We start from the raw sequence: 16,119 nt of genomic DNA, 5'->3' as shown, positions 1-16,119 counted from the left end.
CCCAGATTCGAAGCCCAGGTCATCCTGACACTGGGGCCGGTGCTCTTACTTGCTGAGCCACCTGGCCACCCCAACAATGGTCATATTCTCTTCAAAATAAATGCTGATCATAGAAAGCCCCATGTTACAATAACTTGCTTGAGAAGCAAGTTAAATCTTAGATGGGTATACCCATACTGAGTATATCACCATATACATGTAAATACACACAGGTATATCTTTGTGTATACTCATATATGTGTATAGTATATATATGTGTGTGTGTGTGTGTGTGTGTGTGTTTGTGAATTCATGGACCACACTGTGCAAGGAATGTTTTTGGAAAAGATATTGGAGTGGTTTGCCAATATAGTTAAGATAGAAAGAATCTGAATTTTCAAACATTTAAAGCATGGAGGGGGGAGAGAACAAAATTTGATCTAACATTCAGATTTCTTCTAGAACAAAATAATAAAACTTCATGCATTTTCCAAATATTCACAAACAAAATATATAAGGGACCCTTATCATGGGGTGAATATTCTAAAGAAAACACTAACCCTTATTTTTACTATATCTTAAATTTAGTAGGTTGATTTTCAATTTTCCCATTTTTAAAATTTTGCCACATATATGTATATGTACACACAAACATGTATATGTGCAGACACATGCACAGACACATACACACAGTAGCTAAGTGGCACAGGGCAGCTGAGTGGCATAGCGGATAGAGTACTGAATCTAAAGTCAGGAAGATTCATCTTCCTGAACTCAAATCTGGCCTAAACCACTTACCAGTTGTGTGACCCTGAGCAAGTCGCTTTACCCTGTTTACCTCAGTTTCTGTATATGTAAAATGAACTAAAGAATGAAATGGGAAACATTCCGGTATTTTTGACAAATTGGAGTCACAAAGAGTCAGACACCCGTGAAAAAAGACTGAATAACAACAACTTTTCCTGTTTCCCTCCTCCCCCAGCTGCTACTGCCTCTCCTTCTTCCTCTTACCTTTAATTTACTTTGTATTTATTTCTATATTCACTTAAACATGCACTTGTTATTTCCCTAGATAGAATGTAAACTTGATGAAGGTCAAGATTGCTACCTTTTCTTTTTTATGCTCAGGACCTAGCGTATAATACCTGATATATAGTCAGCCCTTAATAAATGTTCATTAATTAACTGAATATACAACCAAATAGAAACCCCTGGCAACATCTTTTAGCTAATTCCCCATTTATGACGTTGTTTCCATGGGAAGTAATAACTGCCGTGTAATAGTATTTTACCAAATGCATTGGAACTTATATGAAATATAGCTGTGATTCATTTTAGGCAATAGAGTGTTTTAAAGGATGTCTGTACACATTACTTTTGGAAACTGAATCATACTTCCTCACCGACCTACATCATAATTTCAGATTTTATTCCCTCCAAAAATAATCACTGTCCCAAAATAAGGGTTTGTTTGTTTTTTTTCTTCATATTTAAGAACACAACAGCTTTTTATCTTAAGGCTTATTCACTCTTCAGTTATGAGAGATAAAATGTAAGCCAAGATGATGCTACAAAACCTAGTTGTTGTTGAGTCCCGTCCAACTTTTCATGACCCTATTTGGAAATTTATCACTTAGCTACCCCAAAACTTGTACAAAATACCAAAGAAGTAAGATTAGAGAAACAGGGAAGAAAAGTTACTTAAAACAAGCTGAAAATGGGGAGGAGCCAAGAGACAGGGTGTGTTTCAACTATGCCTTATTAAATTTACACGTTGGATCAGCTAGGTGGTGCAGTGAATAGAGCACCAGCCCTGGAGTCAGGAGGACCTGAGTTCAAATTCAACCTCAGACACTTAACACTTACTAGCTGTGTGACTTAGGCAAGTCACAACCCCAATTGCCCTGCCTTCCCCCCTCCAAAAAGCAAAAATAATAAATAATAAATGTACACATGTCAATAAAATGAAATAATGAATGCAAACCTTACCTTGAAAGTACTCTACACGTATTTTTAATTATTAGCAGTATCACATGGTTTCTTTTTAAGAGGGGGGCAAGTCTGTGATTCCATCAGGTATAGGGAACTCTCATCATGGAAATTCCTTCTACCCTTGAGGATCAGCAAATTACCCATACTTTGTGTGGACTAGGTTCAGAGATATTAAAAAATACTTAAAACTGATTTGTGTCTATCAAAAAGGTTGATCTATATTGAAAGACATTTCTCTCAAATTTTAAATGAACTTTGACACCATTGATTAACCCATTTATTTTAGTAATTTTCACCCTACCTAATAAATAGCTGCCCCAACAGAGTCTCAAATATAATTTTAGGGACCCAATTTAATTCAAACATTACCACCTTGTGGAATTAAAAAAAAAAGATGAAACAAAGTCCCTTTCTTCAAGGAAATTATAATCTTATTAGGGGAAAATTTATATGCATAAGAGCACCGAAATGTATGTTACAAAGAATTTGTTATGGAAATACACAAAACGGAATAATCAATATGCAAAATGATTCCTAGAAGTATGAGTTGAGAAGGACCTTGGAAAAAAAGAGTCAGATTTTTATTTTTGAGGAGAACCGCTGAGGAAAAGTGTGATGTTTATAGGACTCTGATCTGACAAGCATAAGGTACTTGTTAGGGAACAGCAGAAGATAAAACTGGAGAGTGATGAAAGAGGATTCTAAGAGCTAAAAGTGGTCCTCTTAAAACAAAATGTCTCAATATTTCCCTTCTTGCTCATCATTTTACAAAAGGGGACTCGGAGGTTTTTAATAGTTCAGAAAAGCTGTTCCCTTGTCTTTATCCTGATGACCAAATAAAGAAGGCACTGTTTTCTTTGGTCTAGTGTAAGTGACTATGCTAAAAAGGATGAAATCTCTCCTCAGCAATAATTTAAGCCTCCTCTCCTCTTTTGTTGCAATAAGAACTGTTTCCCATTTCCCAACTCTTTGAATGATACAGACCAAACTACTGAAAGGAATACATCATTTCTGTTATAGAATGTCATCTGCCAAATTATCAGACACAGGTTTCTATCAACTACTGCTGGGATGTGTCATACTCTTGAGGAAATAAATAAACTTCACTTTCCCTGACTGTCCATATCCTGTGCTGGCTTATTTATTAACAGTAGTCAGGAGCCAAAAAAATTTGCCAAGCAACAGACAAGGCAAAGTAAAATTACTGAGGTAAAAACCACCCTTAAGATCAAAGTGAAGAGTCTGATCTTGACTAGATACATTTATAATACGACAAACCATGTAGTTTCCAAAGCAAAGTAGTTATGTACCGAGCAGAACTATACAAGAGTTAGGGCAGCTAGATGGAGCAGTGAATAGAATGCTGGGTCCAGAAGACTCATCCTCATGAGTTCCAATCTGGCCTCAGATACTTACTAGCTATATGACCTGGGCCAGTCACTTTACCCTGTTTGCCTCAGTTTCCTCATCTCTAAAATGAGCTGGAGAAGGAAAAGTGTCCAAACCACTCCAGTGTCTTTGCCAAGAAAACCCTAAATGGAGTCATGAAGAGTCAGATACAACTGAAAATGACGGAACAACAACAAAATACAAAAGTTAGCAGCAGGATATGTTTGTCAGGTAAGAGATTAGCAGCAGGGAGTCCACATTTTTTATACTAATTCAGTTGTAAAGGAGAGCCTGGGGGCAGCTAGGTGGTGCAGTGAATAGAGCACCAACCCTGAAGTGAGGAGGACCTGAGTTCAAATCCAGACTCAGACACTTAACACTTACTAGCTGTGTGATTTTGGGCAAATCACTTAACCGCAATTGCCCTGCCCTCCCCTTTACAAAAAGCAAAAAAAGGGCAGTCCCTCATCTCAAGGATGTCACAGGTCAATGGGAGAGAAAACAGTCAAAAAACTATGTACAGGATGTATGCAGTATAAATTGGAGATGATCTCCAGAGGGAAGGCACTAGCATTAAGGGGGATTGGGAAGGTGGGGTTTTAGCTAGCACTTGAAAGAAGCCAGGAAGCAGAGATGAGGACGGAGAGAATTCCAGGCATGGGGTGCAGAGTCAGCAAAAAATCTTGGCATGAGAAGATGTAATGTCTTGTTTAAGGAACAACAAGAAAGTCAGTGTCAAAAATGAGGAGTTATCATAGAACATGTATGTAACAAGGGAGAAGGTAGAAGAGACTGGGTAAGGTGGAGGGGGGAGGCAGGTTACATCTTTTAATGACAAACAGAGAATTTTCTATTTGATCCTGGAGGTGGTAGAGAGACACTGAAGTTTACTGAGCAGGGGTGGGGAGACTAACATGGTCAGACCTGCACTTTAGGAAGATCACTTTCAGGGTGGCTAGGTGGCACAGTGAATAGAGCACCGGCCCTGGAGTCAGGAGGACCTGAGTTCAAATGTGGCCTCAGACACTTAACACAAAAACTAGCCGTGTGACCTTGGGCAAGTCACTTAACCCTAATTACCCCCAAAAAGGGGAAAAAAAAGAATATATAGGAAGATCACTTTGGCAGCCAAGTGGAGAATGGACTGGAGTAGGGAAAAATTTGTGGCAGGCGGACCAACCAGCAGGCTACTACAATGGTCCAGGTGTGAGATAAGGAGGGACTTCATCAGGGTAATAGCCGACAGAGTAGAGAAGGAGGCATATTCAAGAGAGATTACAAAACTGAAATCTACAATCCTTGGCAAGAGATTAGATATGGGTGGGGAGGGACTGGTGTGAAAGAGAATCAAGGATGACACCTTGGTTATGAGCCCTGGACAGTAATAGGGAAGTTAAGGAAAGGGAAGGATTTGGGAGGAAAGATGAGTTCAGTTTTAAACATGTTGGGTTATAAAGTCTTATGTAAATGCTAGCTATTCTTATTTTAAAGAATCCCAGAGTTCTACTACAGAGTAATGTAGTAAATACTAGAAAAGAACCCTACTTGTAGAAGTTTACAGTTTTCCAGCATCATCTTGTCAATCTCCAGAGGTGTTACAACTTCTTCTGACTTTCCTCTGATTTCCTTTACCACAGGTAGAAGGTAAATAAATCATTTGGAATGTCACCATCATGTGCATTCCACCTGAAGATCTTCCAAGGATCATCAAGTCAATCCACCATGATATGCTTTAGCCAATTTTTATTATTGTGGCCCTGCCAAATCCAATGTGGCTTTTTTTTTTAGTTATCGTCCTTCTCTAACTTTTGTGTGGAATCTGACACTATGGAACCCCTTCCTTTGCCTTTTATTTATAGTCTTAGAGAGTTGCCTGGAGCATTGAGAGGCTACCATGACTTACCTAGTCACATGGCCAGTAGGTGCCAAACCAAAACTGGATGGGAGACCAATATACCACACAACCAGCCTCTCCATATACTATGTTTCCCCGATAATAAGACACTGTCTTATTAATTTTTTTTGGACGGAAAAACACCAGAGGGCTTATTTTCAGGGGAGGGCTTATTTTAATGAACATTGACAGCAATTTTAATAAACAGGTAAATGTGAACAAAAAAATGTACCTTTATTCAATAAGCAAATCACTGGGGAAGAACAGGATGACGCACTCACTGCTGCAGCTCTGATTGGATGCAGCTCAGAGCGCGGCTGTGCGTTTCACGGGGGGGGGAAGGGGGGAAGGTGCATACAGAGGGTACCGTAATGTAGCGTGTAGCGCAGGGGATCACCTTCACTACAGCAGCAATCTCAATAGGGCTTATTTTCAGGGGAGGGCTTATTTTAGAGGAATCTTACACAGTAAGGGGAGGGCTTATTTTCAGGATAGGTCTTATTATCAGGGAAACCCGGTATGAACTGTATACAAAGCATTGGAAAGTACTTTGTAATCTTTTTGGGGGGGGGGCATAGTTGGGGTTAAGTGACTTGCCCAAGGTCACACAGTTAATTTTTATGTTAAGTGTCTTAAGGATTTGAACTCAGGTCCTCCTGACTCCAGGGCTGGTGCTTTATTCACTACACCACCTAGGCGCCCCACTTTGTAATCTTTAAGAGTGCTACAGAATTGTGAATTACTATCACCATTGTCTTTGTCAATTTTGTACCTCTCCCACTGACTTGCTCCTTTCAACTCCTAATATGGTCCTGCCTAGTTCAGATCCTGGCACACAGTAGGCACTTACTAAATGCTCATTAACTGACTGTTTACTTCTCTGAATTATCATTATGACCCTCTGTTTTCCCTGCTCAAGTCCATCCTTTCTACAGTTTCCAAAATAATCTTCTTAATGCAGAGATTTGATCATTCACTGCCTTTCTTAAAAAACCTTCAATGGCTCCCCTTCATCTAACAAATAAATACAAACATGCTGAACATAAAGGCCTCCATTATTTAGTTGTAACGCAGTTCTCTTTTCTTATTTGCTATTTATTTTCACTATTATACCCTGCATTCCAGCCAAACTAATCCATTCACTCGTTCTCCTATCATATGCAGGTCTCTCCACCTACTTCACGGTTTTTTATCAACCAATCAACGTGCATCTATTAAGCGCCAAGAGGACTTAGTATACCCTTCTTTTTATTTATGTGCATGCCTGGAAGAGATTTCTTCTGTATCTCTACCTGTTAAAACTCTTTTTTCTTTTGAGAAGCAAACTTTGGCACCACTCTTCTCTATGACTCCATCCTTGATCCCTCCCTAGCGCTCCCTCTTCCGCTCTCTGTCTTTCTTTATGTGTCTGCCACCATCAGGGATATGAGGCTGTAGCCAACATTCTTAATGAGATAGCCAGTCCCTCTCTTTAGGTAGTAAATAAAAGCCAGACCTCAGAGCAGGTGTTTGGGCCAGTCTGCTATACCATGGCTGTGGGGCAAAAGAAGCAGGTGAGGCCTCTTTGTAAATGAGCATTGTCTCTCTGGTTACCTGAACAACTTTCCCTTTTTCTTTCACTTAATGGAGCATTCTAAATATCAACTCAGAAGAACAAACTCTTTTTGATTTTATCTACTCCCTTTAAGCTGCCTCCTCATAAATTTTCACTAGGGCTATTGGCAGTAGCTGCTACCTTCCTGCTCCTATGACTCAATTACCTTGCCTCCCCAATTATGTTACCCCTGTACTTACATAAATATATACATATATGTATATATTCTAATTGTTTCAATTATTTTTGCACACTTCTTATACCTGCTAATCCTTAAAAGGAGGGAACCCTATTCATCCATGTTCCCAAAACTTAGCACAGTTACATGCAGTAGACATCTAATAAGTATTTGCCAAATTGAGCATAAAAATATCTAGCTTTCATATATTGTTTTAACATTTGCAAAACACATTACAAATTTTATCTCACTTTATGCTCACAACAAACCTGCAAGGTAGGTGTTGTTATTATCCCCATTTTCATGGATGACAAAACTGAGACTGACAGATAAAGCTTCTTGCCTACCTAGGAAGGGTATGAAGCAAAATCTGAACTCAAATCATCCTGACTCCAGAACCAGCACTCTATCACCATACTACCTCCCTGTCTCTACTAATGGAAATCCTATGGCACCAAGAAATGTATTCAGCCAGAGTTGGAGGAAAATCAAGTAAAATGAACAAATAAGGCCAAGGAATTGTTTGCCGATGCAAAAACTGGTCCAAACGTAAGGGAGAATACTTTGAGCAATATGTCATAAATAAGGATGGCAGCATATTGCTACAGTTGTAGCAGGGTCACCACAGAATGATAACTTCAATTAACAGAATACTTTGAAAACAAGTTCCTTAATGAAAATAGTGACATTAAAATGTTTTTTTTTCATAAATCATGAGAGGTATTGTCAGTTCATCACAAGCACCACAATAGGCTGATTGGTTTACTGCTTTTTGTAAAACTGCTAGGACCTCTGAGTGTATCTAAGAACATCTTAAGCCACACCATTGATGGGTGCGGGAAGACATGGAGGAAGGGGATTGGACTAGATGACGTCTAATGTCCCTTCTAGCTCAAGGTCTATGATTTTCCTTGTTAATAGAGGGACTGTTAATGTACTAATAGGAAGTATAATTTTTTATAATTATATATACTTATATACAAATATATGTGATTTTACAATTATAATAGGAAGCAAAAATTTTTAGTTGCTTAAATAAGACTTCCCAAGCTAAATGATTTGAATACTTCTATATATTTTTCTTTCCTTTACATTAGATTTAAAGACCCTAAAATGTACATTTTTCAATCCTTTTCATTTCTTGACCTCTTACTTAAATTGGAGACTCAGCCTTATCAAACCACCAAATTTTCATTATAACTCACCAACCCAGGGCCTCATTATGAAATCTCTGCAGTACATTTGTTACCTAGGAAACCAGCTGGAGCATTGGTAGATTGTAGATTTTGATTTCAGTCTTGCAAAAGAGTTTTCCAATCATGCTACTAAATAATAAAGTCATAAATCAACAAATCAGAGTCAAGGTCAAGAAGTACCTATCCATGAAAATTAATCTCTATAAGCCTATGGATTTTTTTTAAGTGGAGAAAAGCCTCCAGTTGTCATGGACTTCTATGTATTATGTAAATATTTCAAACAGGTTTCTTTACAAACATGAACTGTCAAAAAAAAGAAATCTGTTTAAAATAAATGGCTGCTCTCCAACCTTCAGCTCATCTATTTTATTTCCAAAAACAAAGGCAACAAAATGACAACATTTAAGAGGAAACACTTCTCTGAAGCCAATTTCACACATCTGGTAGCTGAATACTAATCCAAGACTGAACTCTGTATTTCCTATGGGAATCATTTTAGAGCAATTGTTTAAGTGCTACTATTCTACTTTAAACCAATGTAAAATAAAGATCACAATGGAGGTCACTGCCCACTGTTCTCAGATTCAGAACAGCAGGAGCCCATTAAGGGTGGCATCCTTCCTAGTTAAGTCATGCCAATGTTATGGAATGGTGAAAAATGAGGTGCCTAAGCTATCATCCTTCTGTAGAGTACCACACTGTTTTATTCTCTAACTTTCATTTGCTTACAATTAACAGCAATACCAGTCACTTAAAGTGTCCAGTTAACATAAAGTGGACAGTTTAAGTTGCTTTTAACGATGCTGCATTGATAATTATCAAACATTAAAGATGCCAACAAAGTCAACTGATTTTAAAGCTTAGTAAGTGTGGCCACCATTATTATCCCTGAAAAGTCAGTCACTGTGTAGTTAATATACCATAAGCTCAGACATTAAACAAAATTTCATTGTACAAGCCCTGTAGATTACCGGGAACAGTACTTGTTTGCCATAAGATTGAAAAGGGGCAGAAAAAAATTTTCAAACTCAAAGAGAAATAATTACATGCTGAATTAACGAACAGCAGCTGGTCAATGGAAATCAAAAGACAAAAAGGTACCTTGAGAGTTGTTTCATAATAATGCTTATGATAACACTAAAAATTAGCTAATTAGATTAAAAAACAAGCAAACATGGTCTGTACAACACCACCAAGAAGATAACAGACTAGGTGTTCAGGAAGACCAAATAAGGATTAATTGTAGTGCCTCTCTCAAAAGATTTCTTAAGCTGCAAATATTACTTTGTACAATGCATCCTCCATTCAGATCAGATTCTGTTAATATTGAGATAACACGATATCTCTGTTAAATCTTATCACCACTATTGTGTACAGATTTCTCAATGTATAAATAAGCAATTTAGTTTGTTAGTTTACCTTTTATAACATTTCAAAGAGCTAATAACCTGAAGGCCTTAGGTGAAAGACTAAAATGTAAGCAATGTGGTCTAGTGTTTGCCATCAGAAGGAACTTTGGGACTTTTGGTTCTTATTGCCAAAATTCATGGTAAGCCATCACCAAATTTCATTGCCTACCTTCCCTCTGACCATCTAAGCAGAAATCAGTTAATATAGTCAGATCAAATAATATTTCCTATTCGGACTTCTCTGATGCTATGATGTAAAAGATTTTTAGATATAAGAGAAGAAAAATGCAAAAATTCTAGGTACAATATGTGGAATTCGTTGATTTTCTCTTCTCAACAGCAAGAACTTAAAGGAGGCTGGATACACCTTTCAGACTTCAGAAAAACTCTTTTTGTTCTACACTATGTCAAGGGAGGAGAGTTTTTCTTCCACTTGCCGAAGGAGTAGTTTCCTAGAACCTCAAGCTCAATTCTATGCTGCCAAGGTGGTCAAGACTTTTGGTTATCTGTATTCTCTGAAAACCATTTACAGGGACCGGAAACCCAAGAACATTCTCTTGGATTGCCAGGGCCATGTTGTGTGGACTGATTTGGGGCTTTGTAAAGAAGGAACAGAGTCAGAAGAAACCACATCCATTTTCTGTGGCACCCTTGAGTATTTGGCTCCTGAAGTATTGAGAAAACTTTATAGTAGACTGGTAGTGTTTGGGGGCTGTTCTTTATGAGACGTTCTGTGGCTTGTCACCTTTCTATAGCCAAGATGTTTCTGAAATGCATTAGAAAATCCAGATCCAGAGAGGCAAGACAGTGGTCGTCTGTGACCTCCTGCACAGTCTTCTCCAAAAGGACCAGAAGAAGACAGGGTGCCAAAGTAGACTTTCCTTTTTTTTTATTTTTGGAGGGGGGAAGGTAGGGCAATTGGGGTTGAGTGACTTGCTCAAGGTCACACGGCTAGTTTTGTGCTAAGTGCCTGAGGCCGTCCTCCTGGAACTCAGGTCCTCCTGACTCCAGGGCCACTGCTCTATTCACTGCACCATCTAGCAGCCCCTACACTCTCTTGAGATAAAGAATCATGTCTTCTTCAGCCCAATAAACTGGAATGACTTATATACCATATGAGACTCACTCCTTTCAAACTAAATGTGGTGGGGCCTGCTGACTAAAGACACTTTGACCTAAGGAAGTTCACTAAGGAAACAATTTCCAATTCTATTGGACACCTACTGGATTTAACCAACAGCAGCTCTAGGGTTTCCAGCACAATTTTAGGTTTTTCTTATGCACATGGAGATGCTAATAAGCCCAGGCATTATCTCTAAAGAGGTATTTGTGTTATTTATCTTTTGAGTCAAATTGCACTGTCCAAAAGTGGAAGATGTAATGCATATCCCTCATGTTCTCATGCCAACTGTACAGCACTCTTAGGTGCTACATCAGAATGGCATTCATTTGATGGGATAAAACTTAACAGGAAGGAAGGAACAGAAGAAGAAAGAGAGAAAGGAAGAAAAGAAGGAAGAAAGAAAAAGAGTAATGTGGTCTACTAAAAATTGGCCCTACTTTAGTTGTGGCAGCAATGATGGTGCACCACCATGATCTATAATCTGTTTTAGAAACTTACCTTTGTCAGTTCCCCTTATGGTGGTCAAGTACTAGAAGACTGATGCATAAGACACTCATTCATAAACCAGAAAATTCATGTATTAATATACAATGGGAGGTATATCTGGCCTCAAAACCAGTAATGACTATTTTTACAGGTTATCTTTAAATGAGTAAATTCAAAGAATCTTGAAATAATTTGGCCATTACCTTTGACCCAATAATTCTATTACTGGGCATATACCCCAGGGAGATCAGTGATGGAATGGCACTACTTTTTGTAGCAGCAAACTGGAAATGAGATGGGTGCCTATGTATTGTGGAGCAGCAGAACAAATTATAATATGTGAATACAGTGGGATATGACATTTAAGAAATAATGAATGTGAAGGATTCAGAGAAACTTAGAAAGACTTTTAACAACTGATACGATCAAAATAAGTCAAATCAAGAGAACACAACAACATAAATAAAAACAACCCTAAAAGACGGCAGGACTGAAAACAATAAAAGATCAGTTTGTGACTCCAGAGGATTGTTTAATGAACTATATCTCTCTCCCCTCAGCAAAGGTATGGTGGAAACTGGTGTGGAATGAGGCCTAAATTGTCCAAAAACTCAATGTGTCAGTTGTTTTGCTTATCTTTAATAATATGACAATAGTTAAGATTTATATAGTGTTCTAAAGCTTGCAAAACACTTTACATTATATATTCTCTCATATGAGTTTCACCACAACCCTTAGAATTAGGTACAACAGATATTCTCTTCAATTTATAGGTGAAGAAACTGAAGCACAGAGATGTTTAATGACTGTTCAGTGTCACACAGCTAAGAAAATTTCAGAGAAAGGATTTGAATCCAGCTTTTTTTGGCACCAAGTCTTGTACATGACTCATACCTCTTTACTTTGTTGTAAGAGAGGGTTCTATTTAGGAAATGTTGGCAATTTTAAAAATCGTTAATAAAAATTTTTTTAAATTGGATTCTAACACAAAAAAAAATAAGTACAATATATTTGTTTGCATTACACTAGCATCTATGTGGCCCAGCAGATAGAGCACTGGGCCAGGAATCAGGACAAGAGTTCAAACGTTTAGCTTATTTGCCTCAATTTCCCCATCTGTAAAATAGGGATTATCTCCCAAGGTTGTTGTGCAGATCATTTAAGTTAATTGTAAAGGGCTTAGCACAGTGCCTGGCACATAATAAGTGCTATATAAATGTTAACTATTATTATTAGTACTTTAAGCATGTGACAAAATTATTCTTGTGCTGAAACATTATGTTAAATAGAAAGGAAGGGTGGCAAAAAGTTAGAAATTTTATCTCTGTTTAAATGATGATTTTTGAATTCAGAACCTTCTTTCTGGATAGCACAACTTTCAGTTACAAAAGTGTGATACATTTGGATTAAAAGCAAAAACATATTTTAAAAATCTAAAGAAGTACTATCTTCTGACAAAGAATGTCTGAAAACGTAAAGAATATTGTTCTACTTAAAAATATTTTTCTGTACCCCCAACTCTAGATGACAATGGCTTAGGAGAAAACCCTCACATTTTTGCAGATGGGCAATTAAAACTACAATTATACATTATGATCTTTTTTTTTAATCTTACATAGTATTTTAGGCTTATTTAACAGACCGAACTTAGCCAACACCAATTCTCCTATTACTGGGGAACTTTATCTTAAGCTCCAGAAGTGAAGAGATTCAAATACTGATAGAGATAAGAATGTAGGAGGCATTTTAAAGCCTGGATTTTTTAATGGATTCTCTCCATTCAATTTAATGCATCACTCTGAATATCCTATAAGCACATCTCTGCATTAGTTCATTAGGCAATTTTTGCTATAACTAAATATTAAACCATTATTGTAAGCACAATTTTTTTGGAGGGAGGAAGGCAAGGCAATTGGAGTTAAGTGACTTGCCCAAGGTCACACAGCTAGTTAAGTGTCAGGTGTCTGAGGCTGGATTTGAACTCAGGTTCTCCTGACTCCAGGGCCGGTGCTCTATTCACCTCGAGTCACCTAGCTGCCCCTAAGCACAATTTAAAAAAAAAAAAAAGATCATACCCATATCTCTCCCAACCGCTTGAACAGTTCATATCATATAGTTGAAAAAGTACTAGACTTGAATAAAGTCAGAAAACCTGACTTTCTAATTCTGACTTCTAATTCTGATTCTCATAGCTGTGTGGACCACTGGCAAGTCACTTAACCAGGCCTCAGTTTCTTCATATGTAAAGTGAAAATAATATCAGCTTGCATTATCTATAGAGTTGTGAGAAAAACAGAAGATTTTATAAACCTATAAACTATATAACTCAAGGTATTATTGTGAACAGTCAGTCAATAACATTTATTAAGCACTTACTATGTACATACATGCAAAAAGAAAAATATACCAGATAAAAGGATTGGTGGATGCAAGAAAAAGGAAAAACATTCAAAATCTGGACCTGTGATTTCATTAGCATGGTGAGTTCCAAGTGAAGGAACTCCTGACCCAGAACATACAGCAATTTAAAATCCTTTTTTAAAAAAAAGTAGCTTTAGCCACCAAGAGGTTAATGGATTTGCCCAGGGTCACAGAGCAAGTGAATATGTGACAGATGAAAGTAGAATGCAGGTCTTTATGTTCTTGAGGCCTGAACTCTATATACCCCTGCCTCTTGTACCTAAATCGACTGTTTAGATAAATTGGTTTATTTAAAAGGTGGAAGATACTATTTTTCTCATCGTAATGGGACTGAGAGAAAACCAAAAACTTTATTGCTATGCTTTGCAAAAACAAACTGTTCCACTTTTTAAACAAGACAAAATTAAAAATCTTGGTTATTTTCATCCTCTAGGATCGAAAATAACCTGAAATCAATTCTTGCATATTTGGTTTGATTTCTGTCAACCAACCTCATTCTGCCCAGGGGAATACATTTCTTGATGAATTTGATATCAAACAGAAGTCACTGTGCGCAGCCTCAGATAAAGGGGGAAAACAGAGCCCTCCTCCCCCTTGTCCTCCTCCTTCCTTTCCTCCTCGGTTAGAAACAATAAATACGGCAGGGAAGAGACCCACATACTTACAAACGGACACATCCCGATGCCATCAGCATCCCCCCAAACCCCCGACACAGACACACACACACACACACACACACACACACACATACACACACACACACATCCAAACACAACGAGGCCAGCACGGTCTCCATCTCCGCCAGAATTACAGCCCTGGAAAAACTAGAAGGCTACAAGAGGGATAACATTTCCCTCCTCCCCCTTCCAGTTGGAGGAGAAAGAGTAGGAAAGCAACACACACACACACACACACACACACACACACACACACACCACGTATGTTTGTTTTAGTGCCTTAGGGGAAAGTAGTACTAGATTAATACTGGGAATATCCCTCAGAGACTCTGTCCAGATCCACAACTCTCACTCTGGATCACTCCTCCCCGAGGGTCTTCAACTTCCAACCCTCCAAACCCGTCAACCTGTCGTGGAAGGGTTCTTCCTTCTTCCCTTAACCTCTCGCCCGAGGAACAGGAGACAATAGCTAGGTTCAGCCCATTCATTTAAACACCCACAACCCGCGAGAAGGGGCAGGACCCAGAAGAGGCAGAGAACAACACGACCCCCTTCTCTCCAGCCGCCTCCCGCCCCGACCACCCCATCTCTTACCTATTCCACACAAAGAGCACAGAGACGCACTCACTTCTCTCGCAGCGGAGGTTAGACCCACAGTAGCCACCGCGTTTATCCCTCACACACATTTATCGCCTCCCTTCCCCTTGTCTACCAGGAGGATTCACCTACCTGCAGGTGTTTGTCCATAGGAATGCAGGATGGGGAGTGTGGGGCCAAAGGGACAGAGGGAGGATGGCAGGAGTGGGGTGGCGCTGGGGATACCCTGGGATCGCAGGGTGGAACGTGGAGGGACGGGGATGTGGGTTATGTTTGCGTGCGTGCGCGAGTAAGAGAGACAGGAAAGGAGAGAGGTCTTTGGGAGTGAGGACCGCAGGCAGGAGAGAGGGGAGAGGAGAGAGGGAGGGAGGGATGGGTAAGCTGCCTCTCCTCCACCTCCTCTCCCCTCCACCTCGGCTGGGACACAGTGGCCGGCCCCGCTGCCCCAGCCCGGGCTCCTGGGCTGCAGCCTCTGTCTTTGGCTTCTGTGCTGGGGCGGCTGGGGGGCACAGACAGAGGAGGCAGCCGCGGCGGCAGCGGGGAATGTGGGGGGAGGCGGGAGAGAAGGAGGAGGAGGAGGAAGAGGAAGACAAGAAGGAGGAGGAGGAAGAGGAGAAGGAGGAAGAGGAGGAAGAAGAAGAGGAAGAGGGGGAGGAAGAGGAGAAGGAGGAGGAGGAAGGGAAGAAGGAACGGCAGGATATTCACTGCTCAGGGAAGGAAAGGCACCGACAGAGAAGTGGCTCGTATCGGCTACCGGAAATCGCCGCCGTGGTCATAAATATACCACAGGAAGTGTGTAATAACAACACCTAGTGATACACACGCACACACACAAACACACACACACCGCTGCCTCCTCTACGTTACAGTCCAGCCCTCTCCTGGCAGCCACTGATCCCAGTTCTCAGATCATGTCTGTATCCGGGCACTGTCCCAGGGAAATGTGTACGTACGTACACACCATACAGAGATGGCATACGTCCGCATGGGAGTTTTCTTTCTCCCTCTGCCCGGACTCGGTTTCCCCGGGGGAACCCTGCCTTCTAACCCCTAGGGTACTGGGGGAGTTTCCATAACTTCATTCACTCATTCATTCCTTCATTCGTCCACTCATTCATACTTTGTCTATTGAAATAGACAAGTATTAAGCGCCTACTATTTCCCTGGCACTGTGCCGGGCGTCA

General features: G+C 39.6%; 1 protein-coding gene and 1 pseudogene across 5 annotated transcripts in view; one reads left to right on the top strand and one right to left on the bottom strand.

The window, feature by feature from the left end:
• KIAA1958 (KIAA1958 ortholog) overlaps positions 1-16,119 on the bottom strand; it is a 245,429-nt gene that overhangs the window by 229,078 nt on the left and 232 nt on the right. For 3 of the 5 annotated variants that reach the window (XM_069085329.1, XM_069085328.1, XM_069085325.1), the window contains exon 1: positions 15,068-15,699. The exons of 1 other annotated variant lie outside the window; for it this stretch is intronic. The gene's annotated coding sequence lies outside the window, so the exon portion shown is untranslated. One more of the 5 variants, XM_069085327.1, reaches the window with a different exon arrangement.
• Positions 7,556-15,263, top strand: LOC138159230 (serine/threonine-protein kinase Sgk2-like; annotated as a pseudogene).

Source organism: Petaurus breviceps, unplaced genomic scaffold, assembly GCF_028583685.1.
Source record: "Petaurus breviceps papuanus isolate PSGF00001 unplaced genomic scaffold, PetGlider_PUasm1.0 175, whole genome shotgun sequence".
Taxonomy (NCBI): domain Eukaryota; kingdom Metazoa; phylum Chordata; class Mammalia; order Diprotodontia; family Petauridae; genus Petaurus; species Petaurus breviceps.
The sequence above is the reverse complement of the archived record's forward strand: the minus strand, read 5'-3'. Positions and strand labels throughout refer to the sequence as shown.